At 43.7% G+C, this 22,981-nt stretch overlaps 1 protein-coding gene across 1 annotated transcript in view; it reads left to right on the plus strand.

Moving 5' to 3' along the window:
- Positions 1–9,930, plus strand: part of Fam78b (family with sequence similarity 78 member B) — an 87,796-nt gene extending 77,866 nt beyond the window's left edge. The window contains exon 3 of the mRNA XM_074047601.1: positions 6,590–9,930. The gene's annotated coding sequence lies outside the window, so the exon portion shown is untranslated. The remainder of the gene's footprint in view (positions 1–6,589) is intronic.
- Positions 9,931–22,981: the final 13,051 nt, after the last annotated feature.

The raw sequence follows: 22,981 nt of genomic DNA on the forward strand, positions 1-22,981 counted from the left end.
TCCACTCTCTCCTTACCTCCAGCCAAAACACTGTCATCTTCTCTAAACTGCTCACCCACAAACCAATCAGCCTAAAACCTAAAGACAATTGTATCCATCCTTTAAAGTACAGGAGAAAACCTTTGTTACTCTTATATCAAAAAATTAATATTCCAGATTCCTTTTTATCTGTGACAGCTGTTTTGAGGTTGACCCCTTAACCTGGACTCTTGGCTACATGTGCATTACATCCCCGGGTCCCAGCTCATCATGGGAAGTTTGGAGGCTTGCCACCCTTCTGCCTTCCATTGCATGACACTCTCTCTTCTAGGGCTAAGAGTGATACCTCCAAGGTCAAAATCACATTCTAAGCAGTAATTCTGAGTAGTAAAAGAACTGTATGAGTTATAGACTGTTCTACAAAAGACTTCCACATGCATTTCTCCTCCCCAGATAATCTTATAAGAACTATAATATTGTGTTGTTACTATTATCCCCATTTTACAGAGAGCAAATTGAGACAGGAGAGGTTGAGTGACATAGCCATAGGCATACAAACAGAAAATATCAGGAGCCAGGATTCAAACTAGGCCTTTTGTCTCAAATCCCATGCACTTCTTCAGAATGGTACTATTTCTTAGTTCATTCCTATCTGGAGAACACAAAAAAAAGAAAAGAAAGGAGAAAGCCAGTTGCTTTCACCTACACAGTCATGTATCCTTACCTATCTACCAAGTGGACTTTTTAAAAATGAGAGAATGAACACTGTTTTCTTGTGCAAAGAACCTTGTCATCTCCAGGGAGTTTGGTCCAGAAAGCTGCCTGTCAAGGTCTGCAGCACTGGAGAGCTGGCTGTCACTCGGCAGCTCTTAGCACAGGATTTGTAATTAGTGGAGTAAGAAATCTGCCCTCCTGGTCTCTGAATCCCTTAAACACCACAAATACAAAAACAGGGAGGAGGCAGGCATCCTGCAGCTGAAGTCCCAGCTGAGCAAGACTCTGCAACCCTCCATCCCTCAATGTGCACAGCAGAAACAGCCTGTAGGGCAGAAGCAGTAGAAACAATGGCTTTCCGAGCCCCGCTTGGCACACTGAACATTCTCGTTAGAACTGAGGGCACAATTAAACATTGCTAGAGCCAGCTCCCAACTGAGTTGTGAAGAAAGATGTAAACATACACACACACACACACACACACACACAAAGACCCACCACACTCACACACTTTCCAAGCTGAAAAGAAAATTAATCAAAAGCCCAATGAATGCCTGAACTCTATAATTAAGCCTAAACGATCTTTAGATAGAAAGGGAACTGAGTGAGCAAGCTCCATGCACACAGATATTTTTACCCCAGAGTCTTATTGCCATTAATTTCTTTTGAGATCTTGGGTACATCTGGTTCCCGTAAGACATCTGCCTATGGAAGGCTGTCCAGAGAGTTGCCAGTTCAGTGACCAGAGGACAGCCAAGGTTATTTGACCAATCTCAAGCACTTTTATAGGAATGAATCTGGGGAGACGGGGTGCCACTGCTCCCCCCAGATCAGCCTTCCATGTCAGGGCCCATCACCTACTTTAAGACATAGTAGAATTATGTCAGAAAATACTCCAGGATGTCTAAAGCATGACTGATACAAAGTATCAGTGGCATTGGCATGTCACAGAATCACAGGGCCTGCAGCTGGTTACCGACCCTCAGACTCATCTACTTGGAAACCCAGAACCATCTCAGAAAAGCCCACACCCTCTGCCTATGTGGAGGGTGGGGGACTCTGACCTCTCCCCTGCCCTGGCCACCTTGCTGGAGAGGCCTAGACCCTGGCAGTGACAAAAAGGAAAAAGACTGCTGCATAGTCCTGCAGGAAACAGCTCAGGGAAAAATTTGTAGCTGGAACTCCAAGAGGCCTTTTGGAAAGGAGGATGAGTGTCAGGTCTGGGCCAGACATGAAATCCCAGCACGATTTGCTGAGTTTAAGCATCTAAAGAAACCAGCCAGGAATCAGCTGCCCTTTTCCTGTCATAAACTCAGGCAAGAGATTCAGAGGGAAAAATATAGGCATTCAAATCTTTATATGGGTCTCTACTGCCCTATCTGGTCCTGCAGTTTTGGCTGGAACTCCACAACTTGGAAGTGGCATTACAGATTTTATCATGTGAATGCAAATAAAATGAAGAAATACTTCTTGCCACCCTGCACACACACACCCAGGTTCTCTCAAGATGCTGGAATCATATTTGGTTCTGGCCCCTCTCTTTGCACTTGCCTAAAGTGGCCACATTCCCCATGGCTTCACCTACACCAGCCACACAGTTTTCCTCAGGGTTGGTCCCCCTGCCTCACACCCCAAATTGTACTTCTCTCCCAGCTAGGCTGGGTGTAGTCCCTAAGGGAACCTAACCAACTCTTCTCACTGGAACAAATATGAAGCCAGGCCTCTGGACAGCAGACCATGTGGCCAAACATAAAGCTTCTTTCTGCCTCCAGGCTCATATTTGTCCTTGTCTAACCCAGAAAACGTGGGCTGATCCTTAAAACAGCTCTGTGCTGGGTCAGAAATGCCCAGGAGAAGGGAAAATAGACATCAGAATCCCAGCAATGAGGGGGAAAGGGCCGAGACACAAAGCACGACCCAGTGCTGCAGGGACGTCACTGGGGACTGTCAGGAGGCATGGACAGTGTTGTGAAGTACTTAAACAGTGTCACTGCTGGGTCTGGAACTGATTTTAGGCTAGCTGAGGGCCAGCACTCTGGGAGCAGAGGAGAGGTAGAAAGTAGGACAGGCTGTGTGGCTTCTTACCAGGCCTGGGACTAGGGCAAGGCACCTCGGACAAAGAATGTAAGAAGGCACTCACTCTTGGTTCTGTGCAAATGGCAGCTGTGCACTCGCTTGCCCTGCTTCACAACCACCTCTGACTCACTGCTTTCTTCACAAGAAGAGTAGAACGAGGAGGGTATCTCAGGTCCCTCTGAATACTCTCTTTCAACAAGGCTTTACATCGGGTGTCTCCTATGTGCCAGGCTAAGCACAATCTCTGCCCTCAGAGAGACAAATCTCACAGGAAGCTGTGGGAACCACTCATCTGCCCCAGGGTCACACATTGCAGGGATGGCCTGAAACTTGGGAGGAGCCCCTTAGTCTTCTCTCTGTCCAGGGCATCAGCCAGTCAGTCAGTGAGGGGACTGGCACAGCCCCTTTCTGGCCAGTGAGGATGGGTAAGGTGACAGGGCAGGACTTCCCTTGAGCACTATGTACTCTTCCAAGGTAAGGCACTGGGAAAACACTGCAGCCACATCAGTGCATACCCCAGCACTGGGGGTGGGAGAGACAGCTGATTATCTCTCCATCTGCACTGGCCCCTTCACCCCACCCTTCAAACCAATTAGAATATTCTGCACAGATGTGATCCAATGAAATTTTAATTGGAAAAATAACAGGAAAGATAATACATGCACTTCAGGCTGAGAAGTATTTCATTAAACTGGGCTTTGAAAGCAAGACAGCCAATTAAATTATTTCCCACTTCGCTCCCTCACGTACCAGAAACTATGAAAAGCTATTACTTCTAATTAATTAGGAAAGAAAAAAAAGACTCTACACATGCATATCAGATGAACAAAGATTGAGAGGTTGCCCCACCTACCTCTGTGCATCTGCTCATGTGTGCACACACACACATGCATACTCACTCATCAGGAAGCTGAAGACCCATCCATTGTCTCGCCTAAAGAATTTCATGGGTGATCTTAAACAGAAGGAAATGCCTGACCCAAGAACCACTCACAAAATCAAAGAGAGAAAGATGGATTAATTTGAGCATGTTCATTTGAAGAGAAAAAGGGCGCCAGGTGCTGCTGGCTCACACCTATAACCCCAGCTACTCAGGAGCAGAGATAGGGAGGATCCCAGTTTGAAGCCAGATCCAGCAAAAAAATTAATGAGTCCCCCTTCTCAACCACTAGCTGGGCATGGTGGCACACACCTGTCTTCCCAGCTACGTGAGAAATGTAAATAGGAAGATCATGGCCCAGGCTGGCCTGAGCAAAAATTTGAGATACTATCTGAAAAATAACTAACAAAAAGGGCTAGGGACATGGCTTAAATGGTCTAGTAGGTGTGAGGCCCTGAGTACAAACACCAGTACCACCAGAAATTTAAAAAAGAAATAAACAGCTTTATACACACTTGGATTCCAATCCCTCTGCAGACAAAAGTGATTCATCTTTAATCTTCAACAAAGTGAGCATTTCCTGCCAACTCTCTATACCTAACACTATATTCCTTGGCACAGGGTGATTTCATGACCGCCCTGATTTCAAATTAGCTTTAGACAGGTCTTGTGTAGTCCATCTTGGAGACTTTTCCATCTGTGAAATGGGAAGGCCTGTTCTCAGCGTCATAGTCACCCCTCAAGGGGTTTAGGCTGTAAGGACACATTAACAGAGATCTCTGAGCTTCTTGTGACTTGCCTTGGGAAAACTGATAGACAAAATTCAACCACATATTTAAAATATTTCCCATACAAAAAGTATGCCAACCTGAAGGCAAACCTATTATATAATAAATATAATAGAATTAACGTAATGTAAATAATACCATAAGGAATAGAATTGTCATATAATGCAGTCATCCTGGTGATGTGACTTTTGTACATGGACATCCCTTCATATTGGTCTGTGAGCAGCAAGTAGGTAGACTCTGAGGTTGGCTCAAGGCCTCTGCACTTGTGTACCTGCATTGTGTCCACTGTCTCCCCTATTCCTGCCATGCCTGTCATTCTGTGTGATGCAAGGTATCCAAGACTGGCAAAGCCTAGGGCAGTCAGAGCCACTGACCAATTCTGACCAATCTCATTATTGCAAAAAGGGAAACTGGCATTGCTTAACACCAAAGTTCATGGCCACCATTCCACTGCAGAGTATGCAAAGGAGCATCATTTTCCAGAACCAGTTTTAGGCTAAGTCCCCATTTGTATGTATAATGGGGTTGTCCACTAATTTCACACAACTGGAACAAGTTTTCTTGACCATCTACCTAAGGCTTTGGGATTTTTTTCTGAAACTGAAACTATACAATCTGACAAAGCAACATTGTTATTTATTTGGGGGCAGTTGGTGCTTTATTCGGTTTTTGGTGATACTGGGAATTGAACTCAGGACCTTACAGTGTTCTACACTTGGTTCATGCTCCCAGCCCTTTTCACTTGTTATTTCTCATATATTGTCTATTGTTTTTGTCTGGGCCAACCTGGGACCATGATCCTCTTACCTCTGCCTCCTGAGTAGCTGGGATTAAAAGTATGCACCATCATGCCTAGCACTTGTGTTTTTGGATTTTTGAGAATCTCACTATGTAGCCCAGCCTGGCCTCAAACTTAAGATCTTCCTGCCTCAACCTCCCAAGTGCTGGAATAACAGGTATGGACCACAATTCCCAGCTTACTTAATTCTTAGTTATAAAAAATTTTGTAAGCAAATCTAGTACATCAAAAATTCAAAGACACAAAACAACAACAAAAGAACAGGATATGGGCACCAGTGGCTCATGCCTATAATTCTAACTACTTGGGAGGCTGAGATCAGGAGGATGGTGGTTCAAGGCCAACCTGGAAAAATAATTCTCAAGACCCCATCTCCAAAATAACCAGAGCCAAATGGACTGTCAGCATGATTCACGCAGTAGAGTGCCTGTTGTGCAAGTGTGAAACTCTGAGTTCAAATCCCAGTCCCACAAAAAAATGATCAGGAAGAGAAGAAAAGGACGGGCCAGGTGTGGTGGGGCATGCCTGCAATCTCAGCTACAGAAGAGGACTGCAGTCTGAGGTAGGCCCTAGGCAAAAATGCAAGACCCTATCCAGAAAATAACTAAAAAAATGCCTGGAGGTGTCACTGGAGTAGTATGACTCATGCATAAGGCCCTGAGTTCAAACCCCAGTACTCCCCCCACATCCTAAAAAAAAGAAAGAAGAGGGTGCCCAGTGCCTGGCTTCTCCTCACAGAAACTTCCCTTCATACATTCAAAAACACTTTTTATTTTACTTTAAAAACTCAGTATAGCCACTTCTCTAGAGCCACAACTATTACAAAAAGCAACATACACAAGTACCACCAAAAAAAATAGTGGCAACATGTCTTCTTTTAAGGAAAAATTGATTGGCAACCTTAAGTTGAATGGTACAGAAGTACGCTCAAGATGGAAGTTTTAGCACAGGTGGTGTGAGCCAGACAGAATCCTGGTCAGCTCTGATCAGTCAGTTTCCTGTACATTTCTGTGCTATGGAAGCTTAAGAACAATGCCACAGGAGGATCAAGAATTCCCACCTTTTTCTGCAGATCTTTTTGTGCCTTGCTAATGGGTTAAACATATGAATAACTTAGAATCCTTTAATATTATTTTAGTTTTTAGTTTTCTGAATAACCTAATGAAAGTTACAGACCTTTATAGAGAAATGCATATGGAAATAAATAGCAAAAAATTTGCATAAAATTTCAGTTATCACCCCCTTGAAATATATGGAGCCAGATTATGATTGCCTGCTTTAAGGAATGCCATTTGTTTGGTCACTGTCTTAATGCCCACTCTATTCACATGTCTCCATGTCCACATGCAGGTCTTCTAGTAGGACAAGCCAAGCCCAGCAAGCAGAACCACACGGCAATGTCTAAGAAGGAAATGAACAGTGGTTGGTGGCTCCAGAACCTGAAGCCCTGGACAGCTGATTTCCCATTAAAACGAGTGCCATCCTGCCTGTCTCCTCGCCACCCTGTCACCCCATGACCAGTACCTCCTACCCACTCAACATGTGCCCAACCAGGCCAGCTGGTTGGCTCGTGGGTTGCTGCGTTGAAGTGGGAGTATTGCCTGCTGTATCTTTTTGTGTGTAGAAAGATTGTGTTCATCCAGACCTCAAGCCCATTCTCAGTCCTCTGAATGAGGTCTCCCAAGGACAAAGCTGGTCAGCCTGGACTTCAAACACCTCATATGACCCAGTCTTGGTTCCCAAACCCTGCCTCCCCTCCATACACTCTTAGAAACAGAGGAAATGTATGTCTCCCCTCCTCCTTCCTTCTCCATATGGGTGGCCAGTGTTAATAATCTGACATTTCTCTAGGGTCCTGGAAACCACTCATTTCCCTTACAGTGGCCAGGCTGAGTGCCCTCAGTTGACTGAGGGCAGAGGTTATGTCACCAGGATCAATGGGATGAGGGGGAAAACTCTCTTATAAGGGCAAAAATGGTGTGCATTATTTTATTTATGTGTTTATTTATTGGTATACTTACTAATTCACTTATTTATGAAATATGTATTTATTGCACAGCAGAAAATCCACTTCCATCTTTGAAGCATCAGCCCCAGAATTTATCTTCTTGGCTCCACAGAGCACAGTGAATGATTCCTCTTTGAAGCCACAGAAAAGAGGGAAAATTCTCTCCTTATGCCCAAATACCTCCACCCTAGCCAGATTTTCAACCAGAAATGGGATTGGAAACCACCAGCTTATGAGGCTATAAAGCAACACAAATCAGCAGAGGCTCAACGGTCCAGACAGAAACTCTCCAGTTCCTCCTGACCCAGTATCCTCGCACCCATCCTCCCCCCCACTCCTTTATAAGTTCCTGTTGGGACTGGCCAGCCGGCTCCTGCCTAACCATTCAGAACTAGACTTCTCATTCTGCTCTGGTGCATGTACTTGACACCAGATGCATAAAGGATTATCTGAGGAACTTAAAAAATCCATGCCTGGTTCCCACACTAAGGCAGTTACAGCAGAATCTCTAAGGGTAGAGGCTGGGCATCAGAGTGTAAGTTACTCAGATGACTCTAATGTGCAAAGAGAGTTGGGAAATACTTCTAGTGTCTTCTTCACCCCTCTCCAGCACCCAGGTTCCTTCCTCTTTTAGTTCCCAAGCTTCCTCTGGAGTCTTCTTCCAATCCCTTCACCTGTCCTCCTCACTGAATCTTCCCATCAATTCTACCACTCTGAGCAGATCCTTAGGGAGGTGGCAGGTCACAGGAGTCACACCCTGAAGCTGGTGCCTTTACCCAGGCTGGGGGGGGTTGCTTCTCCCTGGTGTCCAGCCTTTCTAGGAGCAGAAACCTGTCCTTTGCCCCAATTCTTTCTCCACTGACATCTCCCCCACTCTCCCAACCTCCAAGAGTTTAAAGGGCACATTATTGACTCCTGCTTCCCAGCCCCATTCCCATGGTAAAACCTAGGCTAGTCTTCATAATCCAATGCTTGGCCATTTCTGCAGAGCCACCTGAATTAACTGAGGGTCTCCTGGTAACAAAGGAAGGGGCTACACTGTCCCCAAGCCCGTCCTTTGCCCACAATCTGGTAGCAACCACTGAGCATCCAAATTCTAGATGGCTGGAAGACACGGCTCACCTTCACTCAGGAGATCTCAATTGCTGAGTGCAGGTAAAGATGTGTGAGTGAGTCTATGCCTGTTCAGGTGCATATGCCATCCATATATAAACCAACTGGATCTATGGAGATGCTGGACTTTAACTTTACAGTAATGACATTTTACATGAAAACAATTAAGTTGTCTTTCACTCAGTGGAGTTTCACTGTATTATGTTCCTAATGGGCCCAACTGAATTTCACATTAGGTATATATGCAGAATGTTGTAATATATACAAACCTGGGCACACACACAACACAGGGAAGCCTATGGTGTGGGAAGAGTTCATTTTCCTACCCCATCTCCCCCATCTAAGCAACTTCCCAAGGCAAGTATTATTTCACACCCCCTCGACTGCCCAGCCAGTCCCATTCCTGCGTTTCAAGCACCAAGCCTTCGTTCCCCATTAGTAAGAATGCCCCTGTCCCAAGTCCCATCTCTCAGGGTTATGCTCTCTGATAGGTGACAGTTCAGTCCGTGGGTGCTAAAGAGTTGAGTGTTACATTTCCCAGATGACATTTATGTTTTATCGGGGCTACAGATAATGCCTTAATCCTAAGGAGTGGCTCTAATGGTGGGAATTTCAGGCACAGAAGTGGGCCAGTAAGGGACATTATTTTTTATCAGGAGGGCATTTTAGAGCCCACAAGTCACACCTATCTCTAAAACCAACCTTTCATAAGTGCATGAGCACAAACAAGCACACTTACCTACATACACGTTCCATAATTTTGAGATCCCTCCCTTAAGTTGGCCCTATCTTTAAAAATGCAAAAAATAAAAAAGCCAGCTAAATTAGTTTAAGCCTCATTGGGAAATGTAGCCTATTTTTCCACCGACCACCAGCCATCTGGTCCACCCTACCCCCACCCTATTCCATTTCCGTCCTGCTCCTTCTTTTTTCTGCTACTGCCATATCTGTTAATTTACGTGTATATGTCCTCTCTGTGCTCTCCCTGCCTCTCCCTAAATGTATTTCCTTCCTGTTTCCCCCTTGGAACTGTGCTGTTTTTTGGTGTTTTGAGGTCAGAAGAGCAGGTTAGGAGCACGAGCATGTGTGTATCACTTTGAAGAAAGAGAAACCAGGTATTCTGCTGTAGTTTGGAGAAAAATCCAACAAGGAAGAAACGAAAGCTGGCTCTGCAGAGTGCCTTAAAAATGACTTTAATTAGGAAATTCTGAGTTGTCAGTCTTTGGATGTTACATAAACTCAAACGGATGTTGCATTTCACTTCTCTGGGATTAAAAAAAGTTAAATACAATATGTATTCAACAACAACAACAAAGCATATTTTCTCTTTAATTTGGTCCTTAAAGATTAGTACCTGATTTTTCACAACACCTGGAAAAAGCTCTGGGTACATGCAAGTTCTGTGACCTCCAGAGGGCAGATACAAGAGTCCTGTCCAGCTAGGAAAGCTCTAGCAACTTAGTCAGAATGCAGCACAGATTTGATCCAAGAAGCAACCATAAAATTACAAAAGAAGCATAATTCACTATGAGTAAGGAAAACTGCTTGGGCTGCTATAACAAAATGTAATTAACTAGGTGGCTTATAAACAACAGAAATTTGTTTTTCACAGTTCTGGAGGCTAGGAAGTACAAAATCAAGGCCCCCATAAACTTGGGATCTGGTGAGGGCCCACTTACTGGCTTATGGACAGCTGTCTTCTATGTCCTCACATGGTAGAAAGATGAATGGGCTCCCTGGGGCCTCTTTCATATGGACACTATTCCCAACCAAAAAGATTCCACCCTCATGATCTAATCACTTTCCAAAGGTCCCAGCTCCTACAATCACTTTGAGGGTTAGGATTTCAACATGTGAGTTTGGAGAAGGAGGACATAAACATTAGACAGTATGTCTATGACTCAATGCTGTGAAATTGGGGAAGAACATTCTAGAAATGCGAAGAGTAAAAACCTTGCCCTTCTATCCTTTCCCCATTTTCACTCCTTCCTGGAGCACCCTCAGCCATTGCTGCTGTGCTTTTGCAATGATTTTCCTTCAGCTACATAGGATCTGTAGGATCCAGCCCAGGCTGTTTTGAAGAGTCTGAGTTTCTGAAAGCAGTTAGGTTTCTGGAATGTTGCTTTCTCTAAGTGTTGCATTTTTAAAGTGTCAGACTTCATCTAAGCAAGAATGGGGAGGACAGGTTTACGAGTACACACATTCTGAGAATTTTGTGCAGGTAGAAAAGAACTGAACCCCCCACACTATACACTCTCCCTACCCCTAGCACCCTGGCTCTCCTTGCCACTGTAGACACCAGAGTCTGACTAGTAAGTGCTTGGTGTCATCCAGCTAATAGCTGCTGTCTCTGCTGGGCTTTTTATTCACATATACCATGGCTATTTTCCAAAAGAGATGTGACCCTTCGATGTCACCTGTGGCACGTTTATATTCTCTCTCTCTCTCAACACATACACACACACACACACACACCAGTCAATAGAGAAAAAGCAAGAAGGAAATTCAGATAACAAAAATAAAGTAGTAGGTAGTAGTTTCCACTCCTGGTGGAAGGGGGGAAGGTATATACATATATATATATATGAAAAGAACCTCTATCACACACATTATGGAAGGGATGAGGAGCGTACTTTTTAAACATACGTATTGATGACCTAAGATAACCCCACCCTCCCCAAATTAGACCAGCAGCACATATTCCATCCTATAGGACGCTGCTCCATAGACACAATTTTAAAAGGGGATTCCTGAGTCTTCCCTATCAGAAAACATGACCTGAGGTGCAATCTTTGTGAAAAGCACATTTGTAGGGCTGGGGGTGTAGCTCAGTAATACAGCACTTACCTAGCACATGTGAGGCCCTGGGTTTGATCTCCAGCCTACAAAAAAAGACATTTGTACTTTTTTTTTCCTTAGTTCATTCAAGAAATAAGCAGTGAACTGGCAATTGCCAAACCCACTGCAATGTGTGCCTGTGTACATACACAGCTCTAATGTAGGAGTGAGGATTGGTGGAACACGGCAGCAGTTGAGGCAAACTGAAAATATAAGTGGCATTTCCTTCTCACTTAAAAAGAGCTGTAAAGTTCCATGTTAAACTCTGTAATGATTTGGAAAAAGGAATAAGGATCCATCTGACTTTTGAGAAACCAAACTGTCATATATTTTTAAAAGACACTTGAGAATTCAAAGACAGAATATTCAAGCAAAGCTTTATATTTGCTGTTGCCTACATGAAGAAATGTCATAGCATGCCTAATCAACTTAGGCTAGAAATATGATCATGTTTCTTTTATTTTCTTACATTCTCTTGTAAGAAAGCACACTAATCCTTTCTTGAGGTTTCCCTAGCCCACTCACCCCAATTTTGCAAAAACTGTGTTCTGAACTCTGTCCAGAGGAAGTCAAAATGCCAAGCAGAAAGAACAGGGTCAGACCAACCTGTTCCTACCTTCTCTGCCCCGTGCCTGAGGGAAGACTGCAGTTCCCTGCAGCCCAGATGCCCAAGACACACACTGAAACCTTGGTACTGAGTTGGGCATGATTCAATGCCAGGTCACTATTTTCAAAACACAGCCATGTCAAGGGGATTTGTTTACACCAGGGAAACAATCTGAGCCCTTCTCCTCCCTAACACAGTGACCTCACCACATTTCCGGGCTCTGAGTCCAAGTCTAGGCTCCCTTGGAGCCTCTGATGTCCAGCTCAAAAACCTCAAACCTTGGGAAGATGAATTGAGCTATCATTCCTTGCCTCACAGAAAGTCCCAGGTTCCCTTTGCTAATTAATCTGCTTCTCCCATGCCCCATATGCCCTCCTCCCTGAAACCCTACATTTGCATAACTAAAGGAGACCACTGGAGTGATCTGCAGAGCAAAAACCTTCTCATTTCAACAAACCCATATTTAGTGACTGCCATGTAAACCGAAAAAAAATCCATCCCTCTGGGAGCTTCCATTCTGGTAGAAGACAGAGGCAACAGACGTAATAATTAAGGAAATCGGATACCAGGTAGTGAGAAGTTCTGTGGGAAAGGGAAAAAGAACAAAGAAGGGGAAACAAGAGGGCTGGGAGAGTTACTTCCAGGTGATTTTGTGTCTGGGTTATACCAAGAAGCAGCTGTCAAGTGCATTTACTAAAAATAATAATAGTTCTGGCCCTCCCCAGCACCTCCTTTAGCTGCATGAATGGCATCCTGTCCACAGACACCTTCAGATGTACATATTACAGAAGCCAATGCACAATCAAGTTTACTTCTACCTTTGCAGCAACAATGGACACTCCATTTACTGTGGCGAGAATGGTAAAGTGACTTTCCCAAGGTCACACAGGTGCTATGTGCCACAGCGAGGATCCCAATACGGCTCTTTTGGCTCCATGGTATGGTTTTTTTCAATGCACTTTTAAAGAGCACAAGACACAGACAAAGCCAGATCTAAAATTGAGACCCAGCATTGCTCCTTAGGAGGCATACAAAACCTTGAAATGTTCCCTGCAAACATAAGATAAGACTGGATGTGAAATTACATTATAAATTGTAAGGCACAGTACAAATACGAAGCTTTGGGGCAACTCGGCACACTGTCTCAAAACTCCACTTACCTACTATCTGTGTGATTCATTAAGTAAATAAATATAATTAAAAGGAGTTATTTTTATAACACGCTGCACACAACTCCCAAAGCAATCCTCACTTGAGATGGAAAAATTAAAACAGTATATATTTTCTGTCTTTAAACTAATTATCTGATTCAAATGAATTCAAAGCAAGCCCACTCCTAAGGTGTTCTCTAAAAGCATGTATTGAAGAAGCGCTGGTTCATGGCCCTTGTTATGAGCCTCTGAGCACTCTGTTGCACAAGAGCGGAGAAAAGGACATTTGCGTGACAGATCCCAGGGGTGTAAGTGTAGCTGTTGGGTTTATTGACCTTTTTCAGGTTTATGCTATCGTGTGCTATGACAGTCAGTGGAAAACTGCCAGTGAACAGAAAAGTGTTGCATTGGGCTGAAAGGCAGCTGGTACCAAGTCCGTTAGTCTAAGTTGGTAAATAAGACAATTCAGTATCTGGGAGAGCTTAGAAGTAGCAAAATCTAAGAAGAGAAGCAAAATCTACTTTCTGAAAAGGTCTTGAAATCTAGCTGCCTGTGCTCTACAAAGGGAATGTTTTTGCCTTCAAAAAAAAAACCTACATAAATAAAATAAAGCATGTCTTCACAGAGATGTCCAAAATTACCTGCTCTCTTCTCTCCATGGTCAGAGAAGGAGATTCTAGAACAACAAGGAAAAATAAATAACTTCCTCACCATGCCCACAGCTTCGGAATGTACAAAAAACCCTTTCCCTGCCTCTCAGGCTACTTCCCAAGATTCCAAGGGAAGTTAAATAATAACTACACAAAAGACAAAGGTATCTTGATAAGCTCAGGTTGAAAATGAAGGAAGTAGGAGAGTCTCATTTTCAGGCAGAAAGAATTTTAAGGATGGAGAATGAACCAAGGTAGAAGATAAAAGAACTCCAGGATAAATAAAAAGGATATGGGAGTACCAAAATCAAAAATTCCAATCAAAAATTCATGTCCTGCGCCTAAGACAGAAAATAGTTTGAACCAAATCTATCCCCTCAGTTCTCTTGTCTTTGTTTCAGCCCAACAGCCAAGTCCATAGTGTAGCAATTGTTCTCTAGTGAGATTATCCACATTAAAGATGATGGGAATCAATTATTTCCTATCTCTGTGGAAAGATGGAGAGAAATGAGTTCCAACTGAAGCTGTAGGTGTCTTTTGTTAAGGTTCTGAAAGAGTGGGGGAAAAATGGTACCTGCTAAAGAAAAAAAAAAATTCTGACTTTTTCCTCTTCCCAACATCCTTCTCCTATCCAGAATGGAGGGGTCCATAGGCAAAGGTGAACACAGCAGGCTAGAGTATCTGTCCCTGAGAAATTCTGAGTTGACATTGACTCTTTCTACTAAATTCCAAGATATTAAACTTATGACCAAAAGGACCCCCAAAATCATAGTTCTAAAGAGCCAAGCTCCTGGAGGAATAGGAATGTAAGAAAACTTTGAGTGCCCATGACCAGGCAACATTTTGAAGTTGTCAAGAGGTGGCCTGGAATTTGATTCTCTTGAGTGTCAATGTCAAATAAACAGCTAACATGAGACTGCTGTCCATTCATACCAATAAACAATTTAGTTTGAGAAAGAAACAAGCAGGCCCAGGTTCCGAAGAGGTAAGGTCCAATATGCCTCTGACTTCCCTGCTTGCCTCTTTCTCAGATTTAGGGGTTCCTAAGCAGTTTCAATTGTACAAAGCCAGTGGCTTACAAGTTTGATTACTTCATCTCACCAACCGGATGGGGTATTACTAGCCCTGGTTTACACAGGAAGAAAATGGACTCAGCAAAAGATAGCTAATACATGCCAGAGTGTGGGATTTGTTGGAATTTTGCAGTCTAGTCTATTCCTCACAGTTTGCATGTCTCCAGTTTGGAAGTTTAAGCTGGGAAATAAGTCACAGATCATATATCATATCATGTTGTAAGATGCTTGCAAATCACATGACCATGCCATTGTGATGAAAACACTACAACCCAAAAAGTATTTCCATGAGCTCAGCAGAGAGTTGTGTCCTCCCCAACACTCAGCTGGATCAGGGGGGAGTGGGGGAGGGCTCCCCTGGCTCAGGGATGGAGAGGCTGCCAACCCAAGGTGTGGCAAGACCCTTGAGAGCTGACTCGGGGTCAGTCAGACTGACTGGTGTCAGTCTCTGCCCAGGCTTCTCCCTCCCTTGCCAGGTGGGAGAAAGGAAGGGAAGACTCCAACTTATTTCCTGTGGGGTTTTGTGTCTCCTTTGTTTTGCTTGCAGCAGAGAGAAGCCCTCGAGGCACTGTCAGCCTTCATTACAAAACTTGCCTTAGAGCTAGAATTCTCACTCTGAACCCTAGGGCATGGGAAAGCCTCTTGGGAATAACACAAGTCACCTGTTTCATCTATGGCTTCAATTCATGCCTAAAACTACCTTGGAAATGGGAGTGCCCCAGGAAACCTCCTTCCTTTGGAATGTAAGACGCCTGTGTTTGGGCCTCCCCAAACACCATTGAAATTCCAAAGAGGAGCCTCTCTGTGTCAGAGTTAACTGATTCACCAAGATTCACCAATCCATCCATGTACCTGCTCAGTCAAAGACTAGAGTCCCAGTTCTTATCCCAAGCTCTTTCGTAGCTTTCAGGCTTCCAGAAAGTGAAGGGTCATTTTGGTCATTGAAAATGGGTGCTCGGGTGTTAGGGGTCCTTCAGGTTACCTGGGTGTCCAGCTAAGGCCCCACAAAGACTGAGAAATACCTCTAGTCTCCAGCCATCAGGAAATCTCCCTCGCCTGAGTTAATTCTAGGAAAGTCAATTTTAAGGAAATTCTAGGTTGGCTTATGAACTCTACAAGGGAATTCATTTTGGAAAAGGGGCCCAATCCCTAACCTAATGCCTCCTGGTCCCTGTGATATTTTTCCTCCCCAGTCTTGCCCTTCACAATTTGCTCCTTTGTCACCCTCATACAAGGCTATCCCCCCCTTACCCCTAAAGACCTCCGAGACTGCTGATCAGTCTCAGGGTGGACAGAATAAAGAGAAGCAGCATCCCAAAGTGACTGTGCATGGACAGCAAATCTGGTATGATGAGTTACTAACCCAGGTTAGTACCCAAGTTAGCCTAGGTTCCCAGGGGCAGGGATGCCAAAGGCAGCAAGAAAAACAGTACCATAGCTGATGGAGGACACCAGCTCTGCAATGTCTCCTTCCTCCTGAACAAAAGGCCTTCCTGCTGGTGAGTTCACACAAGCAGGACCTGGAAGCTGTAAACATGGAAATTCTTGCATCTCTAACACCTGTGTTGCCAAGTTACACTAGGAAAACACAGCCTGTAGTAAGGCAGCCCTGACAGAACAGTGAGAGTTTGGGGTGGGGATGGGGGCGGGGTTCAGTTTAAAAACTTACTATGCTAGGGAAGCAAAGAGGAGCCAAACACTCCCTCCCAATCCCACAATGCTTGAATAAGCCTGTGAGCCATATTTGGTAAAAGGACATGAGACCCCAAGGAAAGAGGACCGTAGGCCTTTGAGTCCAGAGAATAGGAGACTGGAGATCATGCAGAGGATTTCCCAGTTATTTCTCTCTTGATATAACCACCATCCCTCACTCCTTAGCACACATGTAGGATGGGCCCAATAATTACTTCCCCATTCAGCCCATTTATTCCTCAGAAACAAAGAATCCATTTCTTTACAATTTATTCAACAAATATGCAGGGCACATCTACTAATGTGCCAGGTATAGTTGTAGGTGTCTGGGTCACAGGAGTAAAAAAAACAGTCAAAGCTCTTGTCTTCAGAAGTTTTCATTCTAGTTGGGCCTGGGAAGTGAAATATTAAAGAAAATTAGTAAAATAAATTCTGTGCTGGTGATGAGGAGTCTGGAAGTAAATAAAGCAGAATATGAAGATACAGATTTATGAAGGTCTAAAATAGGAAAGGGTCACTTGAAACTGACAGGAATGGGACCTGCAGTTGCCTAAAGAAGTCAGGTGCCAAAAGTTCTTGAGCCAGGCGCAAGTGGCTCATGCCTATAATCCTAGCTACTCAGGAGGCATAGATCAGGAAGATTAGGCTTTGAAGCCAGCCCAGGCAAATAGTTTGCAAGACCCAATCTCAAAAAATACCCAACACAAAATAGAGATGGTGAAGTAGTTCTGCCTAGCAAGCATGAGGCCCTGAGTTCAAACCCCAGTACCACCAAAACAATTAAAAGGTCCTAAGATTGGACCAAGCCCGTTGTGAGCAAAGAACTACAGAGGCCCAGTGTGGCTGGATCTGGCTTTATAGGACCTCATTAGAATGCACTTCTAAGTTGAGTTGACACTGCCCACTGGTTTACATCAAAAGTGAGGATGCTCTGCCTGGGAAACCAGTTTTACCCATGAAAATAGTCCAGTAGTTTCTAGATATTTGGCAATGAGTTCAGAACCTTATGGAGAAAAAAAAAAAGAAGGGGAAAAATTAGGGCAAATACATATAAGAGATTCAGAGTAGTGACTATGATATCTAGACAGAAGTAGGTGTTTCACGCAGACTATGCTGTTCTCTTCATACTTCTGCACAGCTGTGTACAGATGTACCTTTCTCCCTTACCCCAACTCACACTGTAGGGCTCCATCATCCAATCTATTCGTATTCACCTCTCTATCCACATAACTTGTTCTGCCATTTGTTTATTGTGAGCTCCTCAAGGTCAGGAGCAATTCCATATGCCCATAAAAAGATATTCACTGAATGAATGCAAATGAGATTCCAGGAGCGTTGAGCTTAGAACCTGTGCTCTGACAACAGCTACTGTAGCCACATGGAGAAAGCACCCACAGTGGAGAAGAACTCTGTTGAGTTACTTTCCTTTCCCACTGGGACTCTGGGTGGATAGCAGTCCTATATAAGACTTATAGACCTATATGGGCCATCCTGTTCCCATGGCCTGGGATGGTTGGAATAGGGAAGGGCCTCCCCAGAGATGATATCAACTCCTTGTCTTCATGAGGACTCAACAGGAGCCTGAGACTGGGCCTCAAGGGGTAGTACTAAGTGCCCAAAGGGCAAACCTAAGTAGGACTCTATGCAAATGTAATTTTTAGGAGACCAGAGAAAATTTTCATTGGCTTGACTTCTTATCTTTTTTCCAGTTCTGAGGATTGAACACAGGATCTTGGGCATGCTACGCAAGCATTTTACCACTGAGCTTCCTGTGCAGCCTTGCTTATCTTTTGCAAAAGTGAGATTTCAGTTGCAGCATTTGCTATCGCAAGAGTCTAAGGGCTTGCTCTCCAATGCCCAGCACTAATGGTTGTTTGGCAGGAGCCCATTATGAAGGCAGCAGTGCAGGGACAAGCTGCAGCCTCCTCTAAATGCCCACAGAGGCCCATTCTGACATGGCATTTGTCTTTCACACCATACAAACTCACAATGCCAGCTTCTGCCTCTCAGCCATCATACTCACAGAAGCACAACAGCAGCCATTGGAGCTGCCACCAAGGTAGATGTATTTGTCTGGGGCACCAGAGTATAGGAAAACAAATCCTTTGTAGAAAAAAATGTGGGGAGTGTTTTGTTTTTTTTTTATGTTAGACATTTCAAATCATGTTTTCTATAAAGCTGGCACTCAGGCAAGAGAAGTTGCCTAAAAAGTCTTAGAAGTTCAGACGACTACAACACAAGAATGAAACAGAGGAAATTATACCATACAGCCCTTCAAACAAGAGGGAGAAACCTTATCATCTTTTGGGAGATGGGGCTTGGGAACTTGGAATATTGGTAAAAAGGAGAATTGTTTTTGCCATTTTTGAAGCGTTTCTCTTTTTTTTTATTTGTAGTGTTTCTATGTATATGAATATCTTTTCAAAAAGTTTTTACCACTTTGTATTGAATATATCTATCCTTTCCCATATTTTTATTGATAACTGTGTTACACAGTTTTCCATTATTATGGCAAAATATCTGAGATAATCAATCTATAAGGAGGAAAGTTTTATTTTGGCTCACAATTTTGGAGGTTTTAGTCCATGGTCAGTTGGCCCATTGCCTTCAGTACAGACAAAGCAGTACTTCATGGTGGTAACATGTAGTGGAGGAAGCTTCTCACCACATGACAGCTGGGAAGCAAAAGGAGAGACACAGAAAGGGACGAGGGTCCCAATAATTTTTTCAAGGGCATGCCCCCATGACCTAACTTCCTCCCATTAGGACCCATCTCCTAAGGGTTTCACTACACTCCAATAGTGCCACAAGCCAATGACCAAGCCTTTAGCACATGGGCCTTTGAGGACCATTCATATTCAAACCATAACATTCTGCCACTACTCCCAAAGTCTCATGTCCATCTCACAGTGCAAATTTATTCAGTCCATCTCCAGGCGTTCCCTAAGTCTTAACAGTTCTAGCATTGCTCAAAAGTCAAAATCTAAAGTCTCCTCTAAGACTTAAGGCAAATTCTTAGGTGTGAACCCCTATAATAATCAAAAAGAAAGTTACGTACTTCCAAGATACAATAGTGTAAGCTAAACATACTTATTTCAAAAAGGAAGAATGGAGGCATAAAAAGAATAGATCAGACCAAAGCAAGACTGAAGCCCAGCAGGGTAGATATTATATACTAAATTTCCATGTCTGGCATCCAGGATACACTGTGGCTCCTGAAGATTCAGACACCCTACATTTATGGTCTTGCTGGTTGCAGCCCATGTGCTTACTCTCTTGGGCAGGCTATGCTCACTACCTGAAGCTTCCCTCGGGCATTCTGTGTTTCTAGGTTTCTAACTTCCTGGTCTCTTGCAGGAACTCTGATCCTGTCACACATTGCCTAGCTTGTCAGGCTTTCCTTTGAAATCTCAGTGGAAGTCTTCATGACCACCTCACTTGTGCATTTTGTGTATCTGCCAAATCAGCATCACAGGGTTGATGCCAAAGTCTGCTGCTGGTATGTGTGTCATAACTGGGCCCACTTGGACCACATCTGCTGCAGCTTCCAAGTGCCTTAGGACTGAACATGGAGAAAGGAATCCCAGGGAAACAATTCCCTAAGTATCCCTGTGCAACCAGAGTGGCCTGGGGCTCTCTACTCAAAGGCTTATAGGACCTCACATTTGATTCTGCTGAAGGGTGCGATCTTGCGATTCTTGAGATATCTTTAAGCCATCTTTCCTATTGTTCCCATGCAAACTACTTGGCTTCTTTTTAAAAGCACTAATTTCTTTAGTAACTACACACTTCTTGGCAATAACCTTACATGTGCTACATTTCTGGCCTAACTGCAAGTTTTCCATATTTTTCCCCTCTGCTCTTATTTGCTCCTGATTCTCATGGGGAGCTGTGCTCCTTTGAAATTTCCTCCACCAGACAAACTAGCCCATCACTTTTAAACAGCCTCCCACAAAGTTTCAGAGCACAGATAATACACAGTCAAATTTTTTGCCAGATGTAACATGCATGGGCTTTAATCCAATTCCCAATAAAGTCTTTATTTCCATCTAAAACCTTATGAACATAATAACCTTTACTTTCCACATTTCTTTCTAGTGTTCTGAATCCTAATCAAAATTACCTATTAATCTAGCCTCCTTCTCCAAACTTTTTTAAACTCCTCCAACAAACCAATTCCAAAGGCTTCTCCACATCATCTCAGGTATAGATAGTCACAGCAATAACCACACTTCTATGTACCAATTTTCTGTGCTAGTCAGCTTTCTGTTGCTGTGACAAATGCCTAAGACAATCAACTTATAATGAGTAAAGGTTTATTTTGGCTCATGGTTTCAGGTCTCAATCCATGGTCACTAGGCCCTGTTGCTCTGGGCCTATAGTGGTATAATAAGTCATGGTACTGCATGGCAGAGGAGGACCATTCATCTCATGATGACTGAGAAGCAAAGAGAAAGAGAAAGGGAGGGATTGGGGTCCCAGTGTCCCCTTCAAGGGCATGTTCCTAATTTCTTCCCACTAGGCCCCACCTCCTAAAGGTACCACCACCTCCCAAGAGCACCATAGGCTGGGGACCAAGCCTTTAACATTACAGATCTAAATCACAGCAATGTCCATACCATTCCTATGTGATTTATTTTTTTCAAGAAGCAGTAGAAGGTTCTTTTACAGAGCTTAATAAGTGACAGCTATCTCATCATCCCTCAACTCATCTCTAAGGTAACCCAGCAAGGCAATAGAATGACCATCAGTTTTACAGGAGAGGAAAATGAGGTTCACCAATATCTACTGACTGCACAAAGTCAGTAAGTGGCAGTATTAAAATCTGGGCCACTGACTGCAAAAGTATGTCAAACCATGCTCTTGACTTCTGTATAAATCTTGAACAAAAGGGATCTTGATAATATTAGGAAGAAGTTTACAGAGAAAGGGTGCTCAGCCTAGTACTGTCTAAGAGATATGAAGCTAAAATCAAACAGTCTTCACCTACCTCCTTTTCTGGCCCAAAAATATTTCCTACTTTTGCATCTGACATATTCCCTTTGGGATATTTGATTTCCCTGAAAGTTCAGTAAGACCTAATTCTACATTGTCTCTCAGACTGTGTGGACAAGACTACAATGAGCTATTCTTATCTCCTGTGAGCTTCCCATGTTGAAGTGTCTCCTAATTCAGAATCTGGACCCACTTTTAGGTCTGTCAAACCAACACTCGTACAGCAGAATATTGGCTCTACACTGGGAAATTAGCCCTCGAATCAAGTGTAAGTAAAAGAAGAGTGAATGAACTGGATCAACAATATACCCGAAGCTATATCCTGGTGTATATGGACTTAGTGACACACTCATGGTCTCTTTCCAGGGACCCCAGAAAATTCTCTACCAGCACAACTCCCCTAAAAAGTCTTATTCCATGCCCCCACTAGGCCATGCCATGATTTCCTTTTACTTACAGCTTTGACCCTATTAGAATGTCCTTCACCTGGAAGGGCAGCCTGCTGAAGTGATAAGAGAGCCCCTCTTCCATTTCCATTCAGGATGCTGCATGCAGTTCTGAGTCTGTATACCACAGAACTCTAAGGGTGTCATTTACATAATCACCAGTGAATTGTATATTTTTGTGATCATTTTTTGGCAGGGGGAAATCAAAGTATAGTTCTGGAGTTGCTCAGCCCCATAGAATGAAACCACTTCATGTGACTGCCTTGCCTCTTCAAAGGGGTAGAGACATTATGATCCTTGTATGCCCTGTTCTTTTTTTCCCGGGTTTTGCTCCCTAGTGGCCTCCACCTGCCTCTAGCTCATGACTTCTTCCTGCATCCTGACTGGAGCAGGTACTGAACTCTCTATAGAAGGCCTGGGCTGGGGACTCCAGGCAGATCCTCCCAATCAAATGGTTGTGAAGGAAATAAAGAGGCATGGGAATGTACCAGAGTCTTGCAGAGGAAGAAGGGAGAGTGTTTCAAAGTACTCACAGCTGGACCCCTCATTTGAATTTCCTGCTGGTGCTTAGGAGGAAGAGAAGCAGACTTTTACATTTTGAAACTGTCCCCTGGCTGACAACCCCACTTCTGTTGGGAAGCAACTCTCCAAGCAAACATCTATCTCATCACTGCTTCACCACCAGGCCCATGATACCACATTGCTCACACCTGTGGATGAAGATCAACTGTAAGGCTCAAAATAGACATAAGGACACTATTATTAACGAGCTTTTGTTTAATTTATTTTTGTTAGCATTTACCCAGCAAAAATGAGCAGAACATTTTGATAGTTCATCTCAAGCTTCATAGTACATGCTATTTTTATGACCATCTGACAGAAGGAGAGATACTGTCGTACCCCTTATTCATGGTCTTGGTTCCAAGCTTTTGGTTATTGGCAGTCAATTATGTTCCAAAAAATGACAGATAAAAAATTCCAGAAATAGCCCCCAGTGCAGTGCACTTGTGTGGTTGAGCACAGACTCCACCACAGACCCAGGAGACCCAATCTGTGCAGCTGGTGCACAGATCATGCCAGACAAACCAGTAAAAACAGCAGGCAGTGGAACCTACCTAAATACAAACCACGCCTAGAGAGAAGATAAAGCACTCAGATCATGGCAGACA

This window comes from Castor canadensis, chromosome 11 (genome assembly GCF_047511655.1).
Source record: "Castor canadensis chromosome 11, mCasCan1.hap1v2, whole genome shotgun sequence".
Taxonomy (NCBI): Eukaryota; Metazoa; Chordata; class Mammalia; order Rodentia; family Castoridae; genus Castor; species Castor canadensis.